The sequence below is a fragment of the Mustela nigripes genome, chromosome 13, assembly GCF_022355385.1.
Source record: "Mustela nigripes isolate SB6536 chromosome 13, MUSNIG.SB6536, whole genome shotgun sequence".
Taxonomy (NCBI): domain Eukaryota; kingdom Metazoa; phylum Chordata; class Mammalia; order Carnivora; family Mustelidae; genus Mustela; species Mustela nigripes.
The window spans coordinates 64285109-64308051 of record NC_081569.1 but is presented as its reverse complement, the minus strand read 5'-3'; positions in this window follow the sequence as shown (position 1 = coordinate 64308051).

Here is a 22943-nt window from a genome sequence, read left to right as displayed (position 1 = left end):
AGCAAAAAGTCTGAAGTTTTAGAAGTCTTCACCACTGCCAGGGTGGAGCCTGGTGGGGAAAGGCCTGGAAGCACACAGCACTGTCTGAGGATCCCCTGGGTTGCAATGGGAGAGATAATTCCCCTTCTTACACTTTGGGAGAGGTGGCACTGCCTCTCCAAGGGTAAAAAAGCCAGCGGGTGCCATTGAGCTGCCCCATTCATTAGCATAGGGGCAGAGGCACTGCTGAGGCAGCAGCTAACCTGGATGCTGGCTTTTTGCTGCTCTTTACCATAAACTCCAAGTCCCTCTGCATTCATGAGACTATACTTCTGGGACAAACTGGCACCAGTCACAGTATAGTGAGACCATCCCCCAGAGGAACAGCATAAGTCTGTGATACACTGGGTAACTAAAATTTGGAGTTTTGAAACCCATCCACTGTGCCTGAGATAAAACACAGAAGCACAGCGGGTAGGCAGAGGGCTGGGACACAGAAAGGGTGTAGGTAAGGATCAGAGGGAAGCCTGGGTTATATGAGGAGAGGTTGTTTGCTCTTTTGTGAGGGCCTCCTGAAGAGGCATGTTTTGGCATGAATTCCACCCCTCTTCCCCCCAGGGATAACCACAGGGATAAGAGAGCCAGGGGACACCATTTTTACTCCTGCTCATCAGCACAGCTGGACTTCAGTGCACAGCACAGAGCCCATAGTGGAGGTTTGAGCCACTTAAACCAAGCCCCACTCCCCTGTGCTCTGCAGATGCCTTTTTAATAGGGCAGGTGTGTCTGAGAGTCAGAGCAGCAGTGGGCCCCTCCCCTAAAGACCAACACAAATCCCCCATACCCACCAAGTCTACTGGGCATATAGTGCTGCAAAGCTTCGGCTCTAGGGGAAATAAGATCAGGCTTCATTTAATAAGCAGATCAAAACACACCTAGTTTTAACTAAGTGTGACACAGTGGACAAGGTCCAGACACTGCCCACTGCAGGCAAAGAGAAAGTCTACAGAAGACTGACCTAAGGGAAAAAGTGGCCATAATACAATAGCAGAGTGCATATAGCATACCCCAGAAACACTTCCTGAATTATCAGGCCCTGAACAGTATATGATCTCTTCCTAATATAGTCATTACTCTCAGGAACAGAAAACCTAACAGGTATTCCTAACATAGAGAAGATAGAGACCTAGACAAGATGCCAAGAGGGAGGAATTCATCTCAAAAGAAAGAACAAGAAGAGGTCATGGCCAGAGATCTAATCAAAACAGATATAAGTAATATGCCTGATCCAGAATTTAAAACATCAATCACAAGGATACCAGCTGGACTTGAGAAAAGCATTAAAAACACTAGGGAGTCCCTTATTGCAGAGAAAAGAGAGCTAAACTCTAGAAATAAAAAAAAAAAAAAAAAAAAAAAAAGCTATAACTGAGATGCAAAACCAAGTGGTTGTAATGACAAGAATAAAGAAGCAGATGAGTGAATAAGTGATATAGAAGGTAAAATTATGGGGGAAAAATGAGCTGAAGAGGAAAAAAAAGTATTGGAATGTTAATGTAGACTTAGGGAACTCAGTGACTCAATAAAGCATAACATTCATATCACAGGATCTCAGAAGATGATGTCAAATGGGAAAATGAGGCAGAGGTTTATTTGACCTAATTATAGCTGAAAACTTTAATTTGGGGGAAGGAAACAGACATCTGAATCCAGGAGGCACAGAAAACTCCCATCAAAATGAACAAAAGCAAGCCAATACCAAGATATACCATAGTAAAATTTGCAAAATACAGAGATAAGGAAGGAATACTGAAAGCATCAAGGGAAAAGTAATCCTTAACCTAAAAGGGAAAAAAAATAACGTTAGATCTCCCCACAGACACTTGGCAGACCAGAGAGGGTAGAATGATATATTTAATATTGTTGAATGGGAAATATATGCAGCCAAGAATACTTTATCCAGCAAGATTATCATTCAGAATAGATGGAGAGATAGAGTCTCCCAAACAAAAACTGAAGGAGTTTGTGACCACTAAACCAGTCCTGCAAGACATATTAAAGGGGAATCTTTGCAAAAGAAAGAACAAAAGCAACAAAGACTACAAAGGAAGAGAGAAAATCTCCAGAAATGATGACTTCACAGGTAACACAATGGAACTAAATTCTTATCTATCATTCTTACTTATCACTTTGAATGTAAATGGAGAAAATGCTCCAATCAAAAGATATAAGGTATCAGAATGGATTAAAAAAAAAAAAAAAGACCCATCTACACGCTGCCTAAGGAGACTCATTTTAGACCTAAAAGACACCTGCAGAATGAAAGTGAGGGGATGTTTAAAGCAAGAGAATATACATTCTTCTTAAGTGTACATGGAACATTCTCCAAAATAGATAACATACTGGGTCAAAAATCAGGTCTCAACCAGTACCAAAAGGTTAGGATTACTCCCTGCATATTTTCAGACCACATGCTTTGAAACCTGAACTCAATTGCAAGAGAAAATTTGGAAGAAACTCAAATACATGGAGGTTAAAGGACATTCCCCTAAAGAATGAATGGGTCAACCAGGAAATTAAAGAATAATTTTATTTATTTATTTATTTATTTAAAGATTTTATTTATTTAGTCAGAGAGAGAGAGAGCGAGAGTGAGCACACTCTGACAGGCAGACAGAGTGGCAGGCAGAGTCAGAGGGAGAAGCAGGCTCCCCGCGGAGCAAGGAGCCGGATGTGGGACTCGATCCCAGGACGCCGGGATCATGACCTGAGCCGAAGGCAGCTGCTTAACCAACTGAGCCACCCAGGCGTCCCAAAGAATAATTTTAAAACATCATGGAAAAAAATGAAAATGAAAACACAACTGTTCAAAACCTCTGGGATGCAGCAAAGGCAGTCCTAAGAGAGAAGTGTATAGCAATACAAGCCTTTCTCAAGAAACCCAACATAACCCTACACCTAAAGCTGGATTAAGAACAGCAAATAAAGCATAAAACCAGCAAGAGAAGAAAATAAATAAAGATTAGAGCAGAAATCAATGAAATGGAAGCCAAAAGAAGAATAGAACAGATCAACAAAATTGGGAACTGGTTCCTTGAAAGAATTAAAATTGATAACCCCCTGGCCAGACTTACCAAAAAGAAAAGAGAAATGACCCAAATAAATAAAAACATAAGTGAAAGAGGAGAGATCACCACCAACACTGAAGAAATGCAAATAATTATAATAATAATGCACAACTATATGCCAACAAATTAGGCAATCTGGAAGAAATTGATACATTCCTAGAGATGTACAAACTATCAAAACTGAAGATACTGAAAACCTGAACAGACCCCTAACCAGCAAGGAAATTGAAACAGTAATCAAAAATCTTCCAAAAACAAGAGTCCAGGGCTGCGTTGTTTCCCAAGAGGATTTGACCAAACATGTAAAGAAGAATTAATACCTGTTCTTCTGAAACTATTTCAAAAAACAGTAATGGAAGGAAAACTTCTAAACTCTACGTGGCCAGCATTACAATTACCTCAAAACCAGACAAAGGCCCCACTAATAAGAATTATAGATCAATATCCCTGAAGAATACAGATGCCAGAGGCACCTGGGTGGCTCAGTCTTTAAGCATCTGCATTTGGCTCAGGTTATGAGCCCAGGGTCCTGGGGTCAAGCCCCACATTGGGCTCCTTGCTCACTGGGAAGCCTGCTTCTCCCTCTTCCACTCCCCCTGCTTGTGTTCCCTCTCTTGCTGTGTCTCTAATAACAAAAATCTTAAAAAAAAAAAAAAGGGACATGGATACCAAAATTCTCACCAAGAGACTAGCCAATAGGATCCAAAAGTACATTGGAAGGATTATTCACCAGGACCAAGTGATATTTACTCCTGGGATGCAAGGGTGGTTCAACATCCACAAATCAATCAATAGCAATATACTACATTAATAAAAGAAAGTACAAGAACCATATGCTCCTATCAATAGATGTAGAAAAACATTTGATAAAGTACGGTATCCTTTCTTGATTAAAATTTTCCACAGAGTGGGGATAGAGGGAACATACCTCAGTATCATAAAGGCCATCTATGAAAAGCCCACAGCAAATATCATTCTCAATGGGGAAAAACTGAAAGCTATTACCCTTAAGGTCAGGAACATGACAGGGATGCCCACTCTAACCACTTTTGTTGAGAAGTCCTAGCTAGAAGTGCCAGCCTCAGCAATCAGACAACAAAAAGAAATTAAAGGCATCCAAATCTGCAAAGAAGTCCAACTTTCACATTTTACAAATGACATGATGCTCTATGTGGAAAACCCAACAGAATACATGCCAAAATTGCCATAACTCACACAGGAATTCAGCAAAGTGGAAATATATAAAATCAATGCACAAAAATAAGTTGCATTTCTATACACTAACAATGAGACAGAAAAAAAGAGAAATTAAGGAGTCAATTCCATTTACAACTGCACCAAAAACTATAAGATACCTAGGAATAAACCTAACCAAAGAGGCAAAGGATCTATACTCAGAAACTATAGAACATTCATGAAGGAAATTGAGGAAGACACAAAGAAATGGAAAACATTCCATGATCATGGATTAGAAGAACAAATATTGTTAAAATGTCTATGCTACCGGGGCACCTGGGTTGCTCAGTGGGTTAAGGCCTCTGCCTTCAGCTCAGGTCGTGATCCTAGGGTCCTGGGATCGAACCCCACATCAGGCTCTCTTCTCGGTGGAGAGCCTCCTTTCCTTCCTCTTTCTCTGCCTGCCTCTCTGCCTACTTGTCATCTCTGTCAAGTGAATAAATAAAAATCTTTAAAAAAAATGTCTATGCTACCTAGAGCAATCTATACATTCAATGTGATTCCTACCAAAGTACCACCAATATTTTTTCACAGAGCTGGAACAAATAATCCTAAAATTTGTATGGAAAAAGAAAGACACCAAATAGCCAAAGCAAAGTTGAAAAAGAAAAACAATGCTGGTGGCATCACAATTCCAGACTTCAAGTGCTATTACAAAGCTGTAATCATCAAAACACTATGGTACTCTCACAAAATCACATAGATCAATGGAACAGAATAGAAAACCCAGAAAAGGACCCACAACTGTGTGGTCAATTAATCTTCAACAAAGCAGGAAAGAATATCAAATGTGAAAGCAATCTCTTCAAACAATGTGTTGGGAAAACTGGGCAGCAACATGCAAAAAAAAGTGAAACTGGACCACTTCTTACACCAGACACATAGCTAAATTCAAAATAGATGAAAGACCTAATTGTGACATAGGAAAACATCAAATTCCCAGTGAAGAACACAGGCAGCAATGTTTTTTATATCAGTCATAGCAACTTCTTGCTAGATACCTCTCCGGAGGCAAGGGAAACAAAAGCAAAAACTATCTGTAGGACTTCAACAAGAGAAAAGCTCTGGACAGTGAAGGAAACAATCAACAAAACTAAAAGACAACCTACAGAATGGAAGAAGAGATTTGCAAGAGTGTTATCTGATAAAGGGTTAGTATCCAAAATATATAAAGAACTCATCAAACTCAACACCCAAATAAACCCAAATAGTCCAGTTAAGAAATAGGTAGAAATATGAACAGATATTTTTCCAAAGAATACATACAGATGGCTAACAGACACAAAAAAATATGCTCAACATCACTCACCATCAGAAAATACAAATCAAAACCATGAGGAAATACCACCTCCCACCTGTTAGAATGGATAAAATGACAATACAAGGAACAACTGGTATTAGCAAGGATGTGGAGAAAGAGGAACACTCTTACACTGTTGGTAGGAATGCAAACTGTTATAGCCACTCTGGAAAACAGTATGGAGGTTCCTCAAAAAGTTAAAAATAGAACTACCCTATGACCCAGCAGTTGCACTACTAGGTGTTTACCCAAAGGATACAAAATTACTAATTTGATGGGGCACATGCACCCCAATGTTTATAGTAGCATTATCAACAATAGCCAAACTATGAAAAGAGCCCAAATTTCCATTGACTGATGAATGGATAAAGAAGATGTGATATGATATATACACAATGGAATATTACTCAGCCATAAAAAAGAATGAAATCTTACAATTTGCAATGATGTTGATGGAGCTAGAGTGTATTATTCTAATCAAAATAACTCAGTCAGAGAAAAACATATACCACATGATTTCACTCATATGTGGAACTGAAGAAATACTACAGATTAACATGAGGAGAAAAGAGACAGGCAAACCTTAAAAGAGACTCAACCACATAGAATAAACTAAGAGTTACAAGAGGGGAGGTGGGCAGGGGGAATGGACTAAATGGGTAATGGGTATTAAGGAGGGGAACTGATTTGATAAACTTTGTGTGCTATATATAAAGAATGAATCAATAAATTCTTCTCCTGAAAATAATATTACATTATTTGTTAACTATCTAGAATTTAAATAAAAACTTGAAAAAAGAAATAAAATAATCCATTCACACTTCATCATTAAATCCAATTTACAGATGAGCATAGTAACCCTGAAAGATGTTAATATTACCCCAAGTTTGAACAGTTAAGAAGTAGTAGATTCTGAATTCATCTATGTCAACTGACCTTGAGCCTATATTCTTAAAAGCTGGGCAACACTAGTTCCTCAGAAAAGTAAATATGAATAATAAAGCTGCATCACTTTTCTATAAGAGTCATCATTTAAAAAAGTAATAAAGGCAAACAACATACACTATTATCTTAACAACAACAAAATGATTCCATTGTACAACTTCCTTTTTTTTTTTTAACCATTGGTTTTTACTTAATCCATTAAAATCTGTGATCTCAGTCAACTGAACCCCTGCTTTGTTTTATTTTAAGAATTTTTCTGAGGCACCAGGGTGGGTCAGTTGGTTAAGTGTCTGCTTTTGGTTCAGGTCATGATCCCAGGGTCCTGGGATGAAGCCCAGCATGGGATTCCTTGCTCAGCGGGGAGCCTGGTTCTCCCTCTCCCTCTGCTGCTCCCCCTGCTTGTGTTCTCTCACACTCTCTGTCAAATAAATAAAGTCTTTAAAAGAATTTTCCTGCTTTTATAAGAAAATATTTTCAGAAATATATTTACAGTAAAAGTTCTGATTAGAAAGTTAAGGTCAGTTTGTAAATTATATAAAAAAATTTATCCCAAAATTGAACCCTATATTTATAACGGGCATACAAAGTTTTATTTAAAAAAAAAAAAACTTGAGGAAATTTCAGGCCAAATATTCTTTATGAAAAACTTCATAAAATTCTCACTTGGGTATGTCCTAATAGAGGAATCAGTATTTTTGTAAAACTATGGTACCATGTCTGTGAAATAACATTTCCTTAGAATGAGCCTGCTTTTCTCTCTGAATACTTAATATTCCTTTATTTTGTTTTCACCCCCTAATTAAACTATACATGTTCTAGAAAAGTATATTCCACCAAGACACTGGGATGATGCTTAAATCACTAGCTTTTAACAAGCTACTACTACAGATGGGGAAGCAGCAGGAACAAAACTCTGATGTGTTCTCATGTTAGTGCATTTCACTTTTGCCAATTTTTATATGGACCATGCAGGAAAGCACCATCCTGGTACAGCAATACATGGCTCTGACTATATGAAGCAAAGTAGGTATTAAAAACAATATATCCCATGTTAATACCTTGACATGACACTGAAGTATTATCTTGGGTAATCCCTTGGCCCAGGTGAGAGTGCCACAGGTGGTAACACAATTACAATTGTCATTCTTGCTATGATTCTGTCAAGAATCCCTGAGGACTATTGTCAATGTCTTGAATGAATCATGGTGGAAATGAATAGCACAACTACATTTAGACAGCTACATAAGTCAGCCAGTTACTCATTCATATTCAACAGATGTCCATAACTATCTAATTCTCCCAGGATTTCATCCATCCACCTCTATGGTAATACTACAGCTTCATAAAACGTGAGTTGCCTATAGTGGAATACTACAAACAGTTCTAAAATGTTTGCTATTAAACTTCCTGGTGAAACTTTCTCTGGTACTATTTGGCAAAGTCAAAGCAGCAGGGCACTGCCAAGAAGATATTTGTTGTTGGGTTAGACCATATGGTTCAAAAAATAGTACCAAAGGATTTTGATAAAAAGACTTACCACCTCTCCTTTTGTGCCACATTTTCTATGTCTCATGATATCTTTAAGTGTTGGTGGATCTAAGCAAGTGGATGGTTGATTGAGGATTGTTTTAGGCTATCCTCAGAGCTCGGATGGACCCCCTGCCACCCACAATTTGGCTTGGATGTTGAGACCAATGATACCACACACAAATCAAAAGGGCATGAAAAGTATATTACTTACATAATGAGGCTTTCTGGGGAGAGCCAAAGCAAGTTTCCAAACAGGTCAAAAAAATGGTTTGACATGGAGCAGGGAAGGGAGATTGGTATGGATTGCATTTTGGTTAAAGGATGGAGATGTGGTTATAATTTCCATTCACAGGCTGGAACTTGTGTTGTTTGCATTTCGTCGCAGCAGCCAGCGCGACGAATCGACCAGGGTAACCGTGGGGGCTAAGAGGATGATGAAAAAAAGTTAAGAGACAAAGAGATGGGGGCAGGAGGGACATTGAAGATGATGTCCAACAGTGCCAAATTTATTCCACGTCTTAACAAGCATTTACAAGGCAGACCAGAATAGGAGGAGCATTGCATCAGTACCTAGTCAGATGACCATAAGTTCCTATAAGAAGTTTACATTAACTACAAGCAAACCTCGTGTTGCCAGGTAGTTTCAGCTAAAGCCATTAGCAAGACATTCAACCAGGGAGTGGATCATGGGAGGTAAAGAACAACAAGGATTAACTAAGAACTCAGGACTCGGGCCACATTGTTCCCTACTGCAGGGAGAGTGTGTGGGAAGTCACATAGGCAAGTACAGGACATAGAGCACAGACCCTTTCTCAGTGCACTCAACTTTCCCGTCCTTAACCTTGTCAAGGTGTCTGGACTTTGAAGGAGACACAAGTCAGGGCCTGGTTTGGTCCTCGACTCCAACCGTGCCGTGGCCTCCCACAGAATTTCCTGTAAGCACCAAAGCCAGGAGTGGGTGAGTTATCTTGGTGACTTAACAGAATATGGGCTAAGACGGAAGATGGTAGTCAGCGAGGCTTGAAAGCTGTCACCAGTCAAGTATCATAAATGGAGTCAGAATTTTAGTTACAACTTAACCCCAGTGTCTGATGACTGAAATGTGCTATGTTTTATTTATTAAACTTGAACTAGAATAAGCCATTATTAGCACTCTGTAAGGTCTTGTATAGTGAGGTCAGTAAAGGAGGTGAAAGTTCTATTACTACCTTATTTAAAGCTTAGCACTGGATATTTTGTGAGGTAACTTGTATTCTTTGGTCACTTCAATAATATAGAGAACTTCAAAGAAAATAAAAAGTGTCTTGATAAGGACTTGCACTGTGGCTTTAATATGTACAGAGACTTGTATGGGCTTGATTTATACTTGGGGTATTTGTGAGGCAAGAGATTCTTAGAGGTTTTGTTTGTTTGTTTTGTTTGTTTTTCCAAAGTGGGAAACTTTGGATAAGGAATTGCTGTTGCTGCCATTGGCCAGACAGTTGGCCTGCCCATTGGCAATAGCCAAAGAATCTGCAAAAATTCACAAATGGGGCTGATAGTTGGCCAGTACATCCAGTGCTCAGGTGACAGCCTCAAGTTTATCCAATATGTTGACCCTTGTGGTCTGTTCTTTGTCAGAGATGACCCAGTTAAAGATAAAAAGCAGCAGCTCTCCAGTGAGCTATATCACATGTAATGATGACACTGCCCTCTCTAAAGTATATACACACCCTTTGCCATTCACTCGGCTGATGCCAAGGGAACTCAAGAATTCAAGGGGTCTTTGAGAGAAGTGACCTCCTTGAACACTATAACGCCTAGCAAGGTACTGAGAACAGAGGAGACTACCTGCTCTTGCAAATGGGATGTACCATAGTACATGGGTTTAGCTCTGTCCTATACATGCCACTTCCATTTTAGCCAGGAAGCTTCAGTGCTCATGCTGAGTTTGTGGGGTGAAGCTTCCATTACCCAAGGCATAATGGGCAGCTGAGCACATAGGGTCATGAATTCAGGGCCTGTGATATCCTCCATCTCTAGGAGAGCCCAAGATGTGATCAGCAATTGTCACTGTAATGGTATAAAGCATGGTGCCAAAGAAGGCATTTTCTTGCACCAGTAATCCACTAGCAGCTATAGGTGCCGGGGTGGTCCAGAGACGACAGGAGGCATGAAAGGGGGTTGCTAATACCTCTACAATGCAGGAATTTCTTGGGAAGTGTCAGGTACATTGCAATGTGGACCAATTCCAGAGCCTTTTGTTATATGGGGCCCTATTTAAGATGAACCAGTTTATGAAAACTAGTATAGTTAGGCTCAAGGAAAATTTACAAATGAGGAATATGTTGCCTCCAGAACCCAAAAAATGCCTACACAATGTTGGGCTTATTTTAAAGGTTTAAGTGCTGGCAGGGTTGATAGTTATTTCTTGACAGTCCCAGTGATGGAGTTGTCCTCAACTTAAATAGTTATTAGAAGTTTTAGAAGTTCAGCTGAGGTGGTGGGACTTTGTACTATGTATGGGCCAAGCTCCCTTTTATAAGCTCCCTCTGTGATTATTTTTATGCTCTAAATAAGTGGATCAAAGAACTTTTCAGATAAAGAGCTCATCAGTTTGTTCTACAGTGTGTATCTATGCTCTTGGAGAAAATTGGATGTTGTTAATATCTTTCTACAAAAATTGTGTGTAATGGCATCACGGTTGAAGTACCCCATGGAATGACAGATAAATATATTTTGTTGTCCCTTCAAAGGTGAAGGCAAACTGCTTTTGAGAGGCTGTTGAAATGCATTAAATAGAGAGTATTAGCTAAATCTAGGATAGCAAAGTATTTATCAGATTGGATGAAGTCAGTAATTTAATAATTTTGGATATAGGGACCTTAATGGATAGGCCCCCAACATTAAGGTTGTACTATTACACTGTGAGGTGTTATTCATTCTTTCGAGCTTTAGAATAGGCCAAAGTGAACTGTTAAATGGAGAAGCTGGAGAAAGTGACACAAGCATAGTGGTGGCATAAGATATTTTCCTTTTTGTGCTTATTTTTCAATATGAGATTATTAATCCATCCACAGAAGAAGGAAAAAGTGTATTTGTGAGAATTCTAGGATTTAGCACCATATGCCAAGGCACTCAGGAGAAGTCTTGCCCACCTGCACATTTTGTAATATACAGACAGACCTGTTTGGGCTTTGAAAACAGAAGTGTGGTGAACTTTTCCAAAACTCTCTCCCTACACTCAGAGAAAAACCTAGAGAGCACTGTCTTGGACAGATTGCCAAAAAAGACAGGGAACTTAAACAAACCCAGCCTTCCCAAAGGGAGATTCCAGAACACAAAGGTAGAGGGGGGAAAAAAGTTTGGATGCAGTGGAGATAATAAGAATTAATTTACCCTCACATCCACAGCCAACACTGCATAGGCTGAACTATCAGGCAGCAGTGACCTCTTCTGCAGAGGAAAGGACAGTAGTGAGTGTTTAACTCCTGTAGTGCAGAATGCTGCAGGAGAAGTCCATTTCTCACAAGTGGCAACCAGAGTACAAGACAAAACCTTCATGACAAGGTGGGAAAAATCAAGAAAAAGGCAGATAAGGATATCAAAGGGAATCTGCAGAGGAAGGGCAGTCCAAGATGACAGCATAAAAGATCTTAAACTCACCTCGTCACACAAATACACCAAATTTACTGCTACATATGGATGGATCATTGGACATTCTTTCCTGCTTTGTCGAAGATTAGTTGACCATAGATTTGAGGGTCTATTTCTGGGCTCTCTATTCTGTTCCATTGATCTATGTGTCTGTTTTTGTGCCAGTACCATGCTGTCTTGATGATGACAGCTTTGTAATAGAGCTTGAAGTCCGGAATTGTGATGCCACCAACGTTGGCTTTCTTTTTCAATATCCCTTTGGCTATTCGAGGTCTTTTCTGGTTCCATATAAATTTTAGAATTATTTGATCATTTCCCTCCAAAAAAGATATGGAAATTAGATATACTGTTCTCTGCAACATAGGATAAAGAGACCACATGATAGCAAGTAGGAAAGACATACACAGTCACACATACACACACACACACACACACACAATGCAAAAACACTCCCGTTCAATGCATACAATAGGAAAATGTCTGATGAGACAGGCTCTTTTCCAGGAGGAGCAAGGAGTTGACACCAGGGATCTGCATGGGTAAGACAAGACGCAGAAAGTCCAGCTTGGAAGACCAGTAGGGACTGGTGTCCAGGGGCCCCAAAATGTTGTAGGAAACAAGGATTCTCCTCTTCGAGGGTTCACATGAGTTCTCAGTTGCCCTGAGACCCAGCAAAAAAAAAAAAAAATTAGCAGTTTGAAAATTGTCTACACATATGTGAGGGTGATCATTCGCTGATCTGGGAGCAGGGGAAAACAAAATACCCACAGAGACAAGGCAGGGGGTGGCAAGGAAACAAAATTTAGAGTTTTCAGATGTGTCTAAATTTGTCACTCTCAACTTAGATTCATAGGCTAATATATGCAAGCCACATAGCAACCACAAATCACAATCTTATAGTAAATACACAGGCACAAAATTAGAATGGAATCTAAATATAACACTAAAAAATTTCATAAAATCACAAAAGATAAATAAGAAACAGAGAACTACAAAAACAGCCAGAAAATGATGAACAAGACAGCAATAAGTACAGATCCATCAGTAATTACTTTAAAAGTAAATGGACAAAATTCTCCAATCAAAAGAAAGTGTGGTTGAATGGATTAAAAAAAAAAGACATATAAGGGGCACCTGGGTGCTCAGTGGGTTAAAGCCTCTGCCTTCGGCTCAGGTCATGATCCCAGGGTCCTGGGATCGAGCCCCGTATTGGGCTTTCTGCTCGGCGGGGAGCCTGCTTCCTCCTCTCTCTGCTTGCCTCTGCCTGCTTGTGATTTCTGTCTGTCAAATAAATAAATAAAATCTTAAAAAAAAAAAAGACATATGCATATACTGCCTACAACTGACTCACCTCATATCCAAGGGCACATACAGATCAAAAGTAAGGGGATGGAAAAATATACTCCATGCAAAAGGAAACAAAAATAAAGCTTAGATAGCTATAATCGTATAAGAGAAAATAGAATTTAAAAGAAAGAAGGTAGGGGCACTGGGTGGCTGACTTGGTTAAGCATCTGCTTTCAACTCAGACCATGATCTTGGGGTCCTAGGATCAAACCCCATGTCAGGCTTCTTGCTCTATGGAGAGTCTGCTTCTCCATCTCCCTCTGTCCTTGCCTCATGCTCTCTCTCATTCCCTCTCTCTCAAATAAATAAAATGTTTAAAAATAAATAAAGTCTGTAATAAAAGGAAAAATTGGATCAATCCATCAAGAAGATATTTATAAATCACATAATAACTTAGAAGGACTAAGATCTATAAAGCAAAGAGTAACAGACATGAAGGAAAAACTTGACAATAATACAATTATAATAGGGGATTTAAATACCCCACTTAAAACAATAGATAGATCATCCAAACAGAAAATCAATAAGAAAACATCAGTCTTAAATAACACATTAGACCAGACAGACTTAATAGATATATACAGAACATTCCATCTAAAAGCAAAATATACATTCTTCTCAAGTTCACATGAAACTTTATCCAGGATAGGATAGGCCACAAAACAAGTCTCAATAAATTCAAGGAGACTGAAATCATATCAAGCATTTTTTCTAATCACAATGGTATGAAACTAGAAATCAATTTCAAGAAGAGTGTAAAAGCTGCAAATATATGGAAATTAAACTTCATATTACCAAACAACTACTATGTCATGGAGTAATCATAGGAGAAATTTAAGAAAAAATACCTATAGACAAATGAAAACTGAAATAGGACATGCAGTAGAATGCAGTAAAAGTGGTTCTAAGAGGAAAGTTAATTGTGATGGAGACCTCCTCAAGGAATAAGAGTAATTTCAAATTAGCAACTTAATTTTACATTTAAAACGAACTAGAAAAGAGAAAAAATCCAAACTTCATATAAGGAATAAATGAAACAAGATGGGATCAGGAGGGAGACAAATCATAAGAGACTATTAATCCCCCAAAACAAACTGAGGGTTGCTAGGGGTGGGGGTGTAGGGAGAGGGTGGTTGGGTTATGGACATTGGCAAGCGTATGTGCTATGATAAGTGCTGTGAAATGTGTAAGCCTGATGATTCACAGATCTGTAACTCTGGAGCAAATAATACATTATATGTTAATAAAAATATTTTAAAAATAAAGAATAAAATAATTAAAATCATAGTGGAAATACATAAAATAAATATGAAAATACTAATAGAAAAGATTGATAAAACCAAGAGCTAATTCTTTGAAAAGATAAAACTGGAAAACATTTAGCTAGACTCAGCAAGAAAAAAAAAAAAAGAGGGCTCAAGTAAAATCATAAGTGTAAAGGGAGAAAAAAATGATACCAAAGAAATTTAAAAAAAAAATACTATAAATAAATAATTATATGCCAACAAATTGGATAGCCTAGTGAAATGGATAAATTCCTAGACTCTTACACTCTTGCAAGCCTGACCCAGGAAGAAATAGATCTAAATGGAAAGATTAGTAAGGATAATGAATCACTAATAAAAAGCCTTCCAACATTAAAGTATCAAACACCAGGGTGCCTGGGTGGCTCAGTCAGTTAAGTGTCTGACCAGCTAAGGTCACGATCTCAGGATCCTGGGATTGAGACACCACCACTCCCAACCCAGGCAGGCTGCACACTCAGCAGGAGTCTCTTTGTATTCTCCTTCTCGCTCTCTTCTCCTTCCTCTCTCCCACTCTTGCACATAGTATCTTACTCAATGTGAAAAGCTGTAAGTTTTTCTTCTAAAAGCAGGAATAAGACAAGGGTACCCAATTTATTCAACATGGTATTAGAAGTCCTAGCCACAGCAATTAGGCAAGAAAAATAAATAAAAGACATCCAAAAAAGAAATGGAAGAAGTAAAACTTTCACTACTTGCAAATGACATACTATATATAGAATACCCAAAGGACTCCACAAAGAAACTATTAGAACTAATGATTGAAGTAAATAAAGTTGCAAAATACAAACTCAATACAAAAAATCTATTGCACTTCTTTAAAGTTATTATATAAATTCCAATTAGTTAACACACAGTGTAATATTAATTTCAGGTGTACCTGAAATTTAGTGATTTAGTGATTTAGTGATTCAGCAATTCCACCACTGGGTATCTATGTGAAGAAATGAAAACACTACTTCAAAAAATGTATGTACATACACCCAACATGTATTGCAGCATTATTTACAAAAGCCAAGATATGGGAATAGCTGGTGTCCATCAATGGCTAAACAGATAAAGATGTAAGGCATATGTGAATGCACACAAACACACACACACACACTGGAATAAAATTAGCCATGAAAAAGATTAAATGATTTCTGTTTGCAACAGCAAGGAGCAACCTTGAGGGCATTTAAGTGAAATAAATCAGATAAAGAAATAAATACTGTGTGATTTCACATGTATGTGGAATCTAAGAAACAAAAGAAATAACAAAACAAAATAAAACCCAGAATCATAGATTAAAAAAAAAAAGACTGGTGGTTGGCAAAAGGAAAGAAGATAGGCGTATTGGAAAGTGGCTGAAGGGAATTAAGAAGTACAAACTTCCACTTATAAAATAAGTAAGTCATCAGATATAATTACAGCATTGTGAATATAGTATATAATATTGTATAAATTGTATAAGGTGACAAATGGTTACTACGCTTATTGTGTTGAACATTCCACAATTTATACAAATGTCAAATCACTGCTATACATCTGAAACTAATGTAATATTGTATGTCAATTATACACAATTTAAAAAATAAAAGGGCATTACAGGGATATATTTCCTGCTGATTGTGCTCAGCAGGAAGTCTACTCATGAGCCACTCCAGGAATGCCACATTCAAGGATCCCCTTATCAGTACAGAGGTACCCCCCCAATACCTTAAGTGCAAATCCCCCATCTCTCCCACCCATGGATGGCTGCTGGTGTGTGCTCCTTAATGTAGCATAAAAGCAAGCTCCAGCCAACAGGAAATGTACTCACAAAACATCCGAGTCTCTAGGCAAGGGAGAAGCTGCAAACTTGAGCTGTAGAACACCTTTTGGAAAACAAAAGAGATGTTTCCAATAGACAGCCTAGTGAGTTTTAAGAACCATAAAAGACAGAAAAGTTTAAGAATTCTTCCACAATAGGGAGGAAAAAGAGTGGAACAGGTATATGGATACCTAGGCTGAGGAAAAAAACAACTAATAACAATACTAATGAGAAAAATATCCTATCTGAAGATAAGTAACAAATATTTAAGGAAGTGTTTACTACTTCAAAAGTGAAAACAGCAAAACAAAACTACAAGGAACATGAAAAATTAAAGAAACATGTCACCACCAAAAGATAGTAATTCAATAACCAAGCTCCCTGGCATGGAAGACTGAGTTCTATCTGGTAAAGAATTCAAAATAGCTGTTGTTATGAAATACAGGTAGCTACAGGTAAAATCAGAAAGACAATGGAGTGAAATCATGATATTAGATATTTACCAAAAAAGAACAAAGCATATATTCTGGATCTGAAAAACAATGAATGATATTAAAAATGCAACCGAGAGCATCTGCAGTAGAGTAAGGCAAACTGAAGACAGACAAATAAGTTAAAGAATAGGACTTTGAAATAACTCAGAGGAGAGCAACAATAGCAATAAAGAGTGAAAAGGAGTGAAGAAAACTTACATGATATATGGAACTCTATCAGACAAACCAATATTTAGGAAAATAGGGGATCCAGAAGAAGAGATGGGGATGGAAGCAGAAATTTCATTTGAAGAAATAATAACCCAGAAATTCTCAAAACTGGGGAGAGAACTGGACATCCAATTTCATTGAGCTAAAAGATCACTCTATTAGGTGTAAAAAGACATTCTCTAAGACACATTATAATGAAACTGTCAAAATTCAAAGATAAAGGGAAACTAACAGCAGCCAGGAGTCAGGGGGAAAAAAAGATTTTAACCTACAAAGGAACCTCCACTAGGCTATCAGTGGATTTTTCAGCAGAAACCTCATAGGCTCGGAGAGAGTAGAGTCACATAATCAAAGTGTTGAAAGGAAAAAAACAAAACAAAACAACACTAGTCAAGAAAACTCTGTGTACTTAAGTTATCCTTCAGATATGAAAGAGAAAAAACACTACTAGAAAATCAAAAGCTGAGGGAGTTCATCACCATTAGCACTGCCTTGTGAGAAATTTTAAAAATTCTCTAGACTGAAATTTTTAAAAATGCTATTTAGTGTCATGAAAATATACAACACATTGATAAAGGTAAATTTACAGTTAGATAACTAATTCTGTAAGAGGAGAGGGTGTTAACTACTTAACTGTAGTAAAAAGTGGAAAAGAGTATTAGTTAACAAACATACAATATAAAAAGAGGTAAATGATGACATCAAAAAATATAAAAGGGGGTGTAAAAGAATGAAGTTTTGTAGGCAAAGTGAAGCTCATATCAACTTGAAATAGACTATTTTGTCTACACGGTATCTTATGGAAGCCTCATGGTAATCACAAAGCAAAAACCTGGAGTAGATGACCAAAAGGTAAAGAAAAGAAGAGCAAACCACCACAAAATCACCAATTTACAAAGATAGGCAGAAAAAAGGGGGCCAAAAGAAATAAATAAAATTTGTAAGCAGCAGCAAAAATAGGACAGCATTAAGTCCTTACATACCACTAATAACTCTAAGGTACAGTGTCTGAGTTAACCAACATCGCAGAGAGGCTGGACAGATTAAAAGTAAGACACAACTATGGGCTGCCTACAAGAGAATCACCTCAGCTTTTGGGATGTAGATAGGCTCAAAGTACAGAAGTAGAAACCAAAAAAGAGGCTGGCTATAGTTATATTAGACAAATATACTATAAACCAATAATGGTAACAAAAGACAAAGTTATTATATAATAAAGGGGTTAAAAGCAGTCTTAAGGAAGTACATATCAATATACGTCTACCTCAAGAAAAAAAATCACAAGTACACAACCTAATATTACATATAAAAGTGCTAGAAAAAGAACAACAATCGAAGCCTAAAGCCAGCAGAAAGAGGGAAATAATAAAGATCAAAGCAGTAAAAAATGATATAGAAATGAAAAAAAGAGGGTGCCTGGGTGGCTCAGTTGGCTAAGCACCTGCCTTGGGCTCAGGTCATGGTCCCAGGGTCCTTGGATCCAGCTCTTCATTGGGATCCCTGCTCTGAAGGGAACCTGCTTCTCCCTCTCCCACTGTCTGCCACTTCCCTGCTTGTGCTCTCTCTGTGTCTTTATATGTCAAATGAATAATTTTGTTTAAAAAATGAAATAAAAAAACAATAGAACAGATATATGAAACCAGGAGCTGGCTCTCTGAAAAAATAAAATTGGTAAAATCCTAGCCAGACTTATCAAAAAAGAAAAGAGAAAGGACACAGATATCACAAATGAGAGAGGAGAAATAACAACCATAGCAATACAAATGATTATAAGAGAATATTACTAAAAACTGTATGTCAACAAATTAGACAATCGAAAGAAATGAATAAATTCCTAGAAAATATAAACTACCAAAACTAAAAAAGGAAGATACAGTTGTCTTTTGATTTTGTTAACTGTTTCCTTTGATGTGCAAAAGCTTTTGATCTTGATGAAACACCAATAGTTCATTTTTGCCCTTGCTTCCCTTGCCTTTGGCGTTGTTCCTAGGAAGATGTTGCTGCGGCTGAGGTCGAAGAGGTTGCTGCCTGTGTTCTCCTCAAGTATTTTGATGGATTCCTTTCGCACAGATGAATGGATCAAGAAGATGTGGTATATATACACAATGGAATACTATGCAGCCATCAAAAGAAATGAAATCTTGCCATTTGCAACAACATGGATGGAACTAGAGCATATCATGCTTAGTGAAATAAGTCAAGCAGAGAAAGACAACTATCATATGATCTCCCTGATATGAGGAAGTGGTGATGCAACATGGGGGCTTAAGTGGGTAGGAGAAGAATAAATGAAACAAGATGGGATTGGGAGGGAGACAAACCATAAGTGACTCTTAATCTCACAAAACAAACTGAGGGTTGCTGGGGGGAGGGGGTTTGGGAGAAGGGGGTGGGATTATGGACATTGGGGAGGGTATGTGTTTTGGTGAGTGCTGTGAAGTGTGTAAACCTGGTGATTCACAGACCTGTACCCCTGGGGATAAAAATATATGTTTATAAAAAATAAAAAATTAAAAAAAAAATTTTTAATTAAAAAAAAAAAAAAAGAAAGATACAGAAAACTTGAAACCATTAACCAGCAAAGAAACTAAATCAGGAATCAAGTATCTCCCAACAAACAAAAGTTCAGGGCCAGATGTCTTCACAGGAGAATTCTACCAAACATTTAAAGAAGAGTTAATACTTACTCAAAAAACAGATATGGAAAGAAAACTTCCAAACTCATTTTGTGAAGCCAGCTTTACCCTGATACCAAAACCAGATAAAAACTCCACTAAAAAAGAACTACAGTCCAATATCCCTGATGAATATGGATGCAAAAATTCTCAAAAAAAAATTTTAGCAAATTTTTTTGCTAAAAAAAAAAATTTAGCAAGGGAGGGGTCTGGGTGGCTCAGTCAGTTAAGTATCTGCCTTTCGCTCAGGCCATGATCCCAGGGTCCTGGGATCGAGTTCCACACTGGGCTCCCTGCTAAGCTGGGAGTCTGCTTCTCCCTCTGCCTCTACCTCTCCCCACTGCTTGTACTCTCTCTCTCTCATGCTCTTGCTCTCAAATAAATAAATTAAATATTTTTTTAAATATTAGCAATTGAATGCAATAACACATTGGAAGAATCATTCGACTACCATCAAGTGGGATTTATTCCTGGACTGCAAGGTGGTTCAATATTCACAAATCAATCAGTGTGATATATCACATTAATAAAAGAAAGGATAAGAGCCATGATCCTCTCAACAGATGAAGGAAAAGCATCTGACAAAGTTTAACATTGATTCATGATAAAACCCTCAACAAAGAAAGGATAGAGGGAATATACCTCAACATAATAAAGGCCATATTAAAAAAAACCCACAGCTATTATCATTCTCAATGGGAAAAAACTAAGAACTTTCCTCTATGGTCAGGGACAAGACAGGGATGTCTACTTTCACCATTGTTATTTAAAAAGTACTAGTTAATATCTGTCACCAAACATGGTTAAAAGTTTTTTTGTTGTGATGAGAATTTTTTTTTATAAACATATATTTTTATCCCCAGGGGTACAGGTCTGTGAATCACCAGGTTTACACACTTCACAGCACTCACCAAAACACATACCCTCCCCAATGTCCATAATCCCACCCCCTTCTCCCAAACCCCCTCCCCCCAGCAACCCTCAGTTTGTTTTGTGAGATTAAGAGTCACTTATGGTTTGTCTCCCTCCCAATCCCATCTTGTTTCATTTATTTTTCTCGTACCCACTTAAGCCCCCATGTTGCATCACCACTTCCTCATATAAGGGAGATCATATGATAGTTGTCTTTCTCCGCTTGACTTATTTCGCTAAGCATGATACGCTCTAGTTCCATCCATGTTGTTGCAAATGGCAAGATTTCATTTCTTTTGATGGCTGCATAGTATTCCATTGTGTATATATACCACATCTTCTTGATCCATTCATCTGTTGATGGACATCTAGGTTCTTTCCATAGTTTGGCTATTGTGGACATTGCTGCTTTATAGCAGCAATGTGATGAGAATTTTTAAGAGTTACTCTCTTAGCAATCTGAAATACACAATACAGTATTGTCATCTATAGTTAGCATACTCTATGTTACATCCTGTGATTTATTTTATAGCTGGAAGTTTGTATGTTCTGATCCCCTTCTCGCATTTTACCCACCTTCCACCTCATCCCTGTGACAGCCACCAGTCTGTTCTCTGTATCTATGAGTTTGGATTTCATTCAATTATTTGTCTTTTACATTCCACATATAAGTGAAATCATATGATATTTGTCATTCTCTGACATACTTCACTTAATAACTAGACTTGTGGTTGTCATTTCACAATATACACAATTATCAAATTATTACATTGTATACCTAAAACTAATATAATGTTATATTTCAATTATATCTCAATAATTTTTTATTAAAAAAATAAAAAATTACTGGATGTCCTAGCCTTAACAATCAGACAACAAAAGAAATAAAAGGCATCCAAACTGGCAAGGAAGAAGTCAAATTCTCACTCTTCACAGACTACATGATATTCTATATAGAAAATACAAAATCAATGTATAGAAATCAGTTGCTTTCTTATACACTAAAAATGAAAATACAGAAAAGGAAATTAGAGAATCAATTCCATTTACTATAGCACCAAAAACCATAAGATACCTGGAAATAAACCTAACCAAAGAGGTAAAGGACTCCACAGGGGAAAAAAAAAAAATGCTGGAACTGATACACAGGTTCATTAAAACCACAGAATACAAAATCAATGTAGAGAAATCTGTTGCATTTCTATACACCAATAATGAAACAGCAGAAAGAGTAGTCAAGAAATCTACCCCATTTATAATAACACCAAAAACCATAAGATACCTTTAATAAACCTAACCAAAAAGATGAAAGGCCTGTACTCTGAAAACTATGAAACACTGATGAAAAAAATGGAAGACAACACAAATAAATGGAAAGACGTTCTGTTCATGAATTGGAAGAAGACATTGTTAAAATGTCTATATTACCCAAAGCAACCTACACATTTATATACAATCCTCATCAAAATGCCACCAGCATCTTTCACAGAGCTGGAACAAGCAATCCTAAAATCTGTACGGCACCACAAAAGATTCCAAATAGCCAAAGCAATCTTGAAAAACAAAATCAAACCTGGAAGCATCACAATTCCAGACTTCAAGTTAAATTATAAAGCTCTAGTCATCAAAACAATATGGTACTGGCACAAAAAATAGACACATAGATCAAAATAACAGAATAGAAAATCCAGAAAAGAACCTACAACTAAATGATCAATTAATCTTTGATGCAACAGGAAAGAATATCAAATGTTAAGAAGACAGTCTCTTCAACAAATGGTGTTGGGAAAACTGGGCAGAAAATGCAAAAGAAGGACAGTGGACCACTGTCTCATACTTATACAAAACTAAATTCAAAATGGATGAAAGACCTAATTGTGACACAGGAGAATATCAAAATCCCAGAGGAGATAACAAGCAGCAACCTCTTTGACATCAGTCATAGCAACTTCTTACTAGGTATTTCTCCTGAGGCAAGGTCATCAAAAGCAAAAATAAACTATTGGGACTTCATCAAGATGAAAAACTTCTTCTGCACAGTGAAAGAAACAATCAACAAAACTGAAAGACAACCTACATAATGGGAGAAGAGGTTTATAAATGATGTATCTGATACATAGGTTTATAAATGTATCTGATAAATGGCTAGTATAAAAAATATGTAAGGAACTTATCAAACTCAACACCCAAAAAAACCCAAATAATCCAGTTAAGAAATAGACAGAAGATATGAATAGACATTTCTTTTTTTAATATTTTATTTCTTTGTCAGAGAGCCAGAGAGAGAGAGAGCATGCACAAGCAGAAGCAGCAGACATAGGAGAAGCAGGCTCCCTACTGAGGAAGGACCCCAGTGTGGGACATGATCCCAGGACCTTGGGATCACCACCTGAGCAGAAGGCATACGCTTAACCGACTGAACCATCCAGGTGTCTCATGAAGAGACATTTCTCCA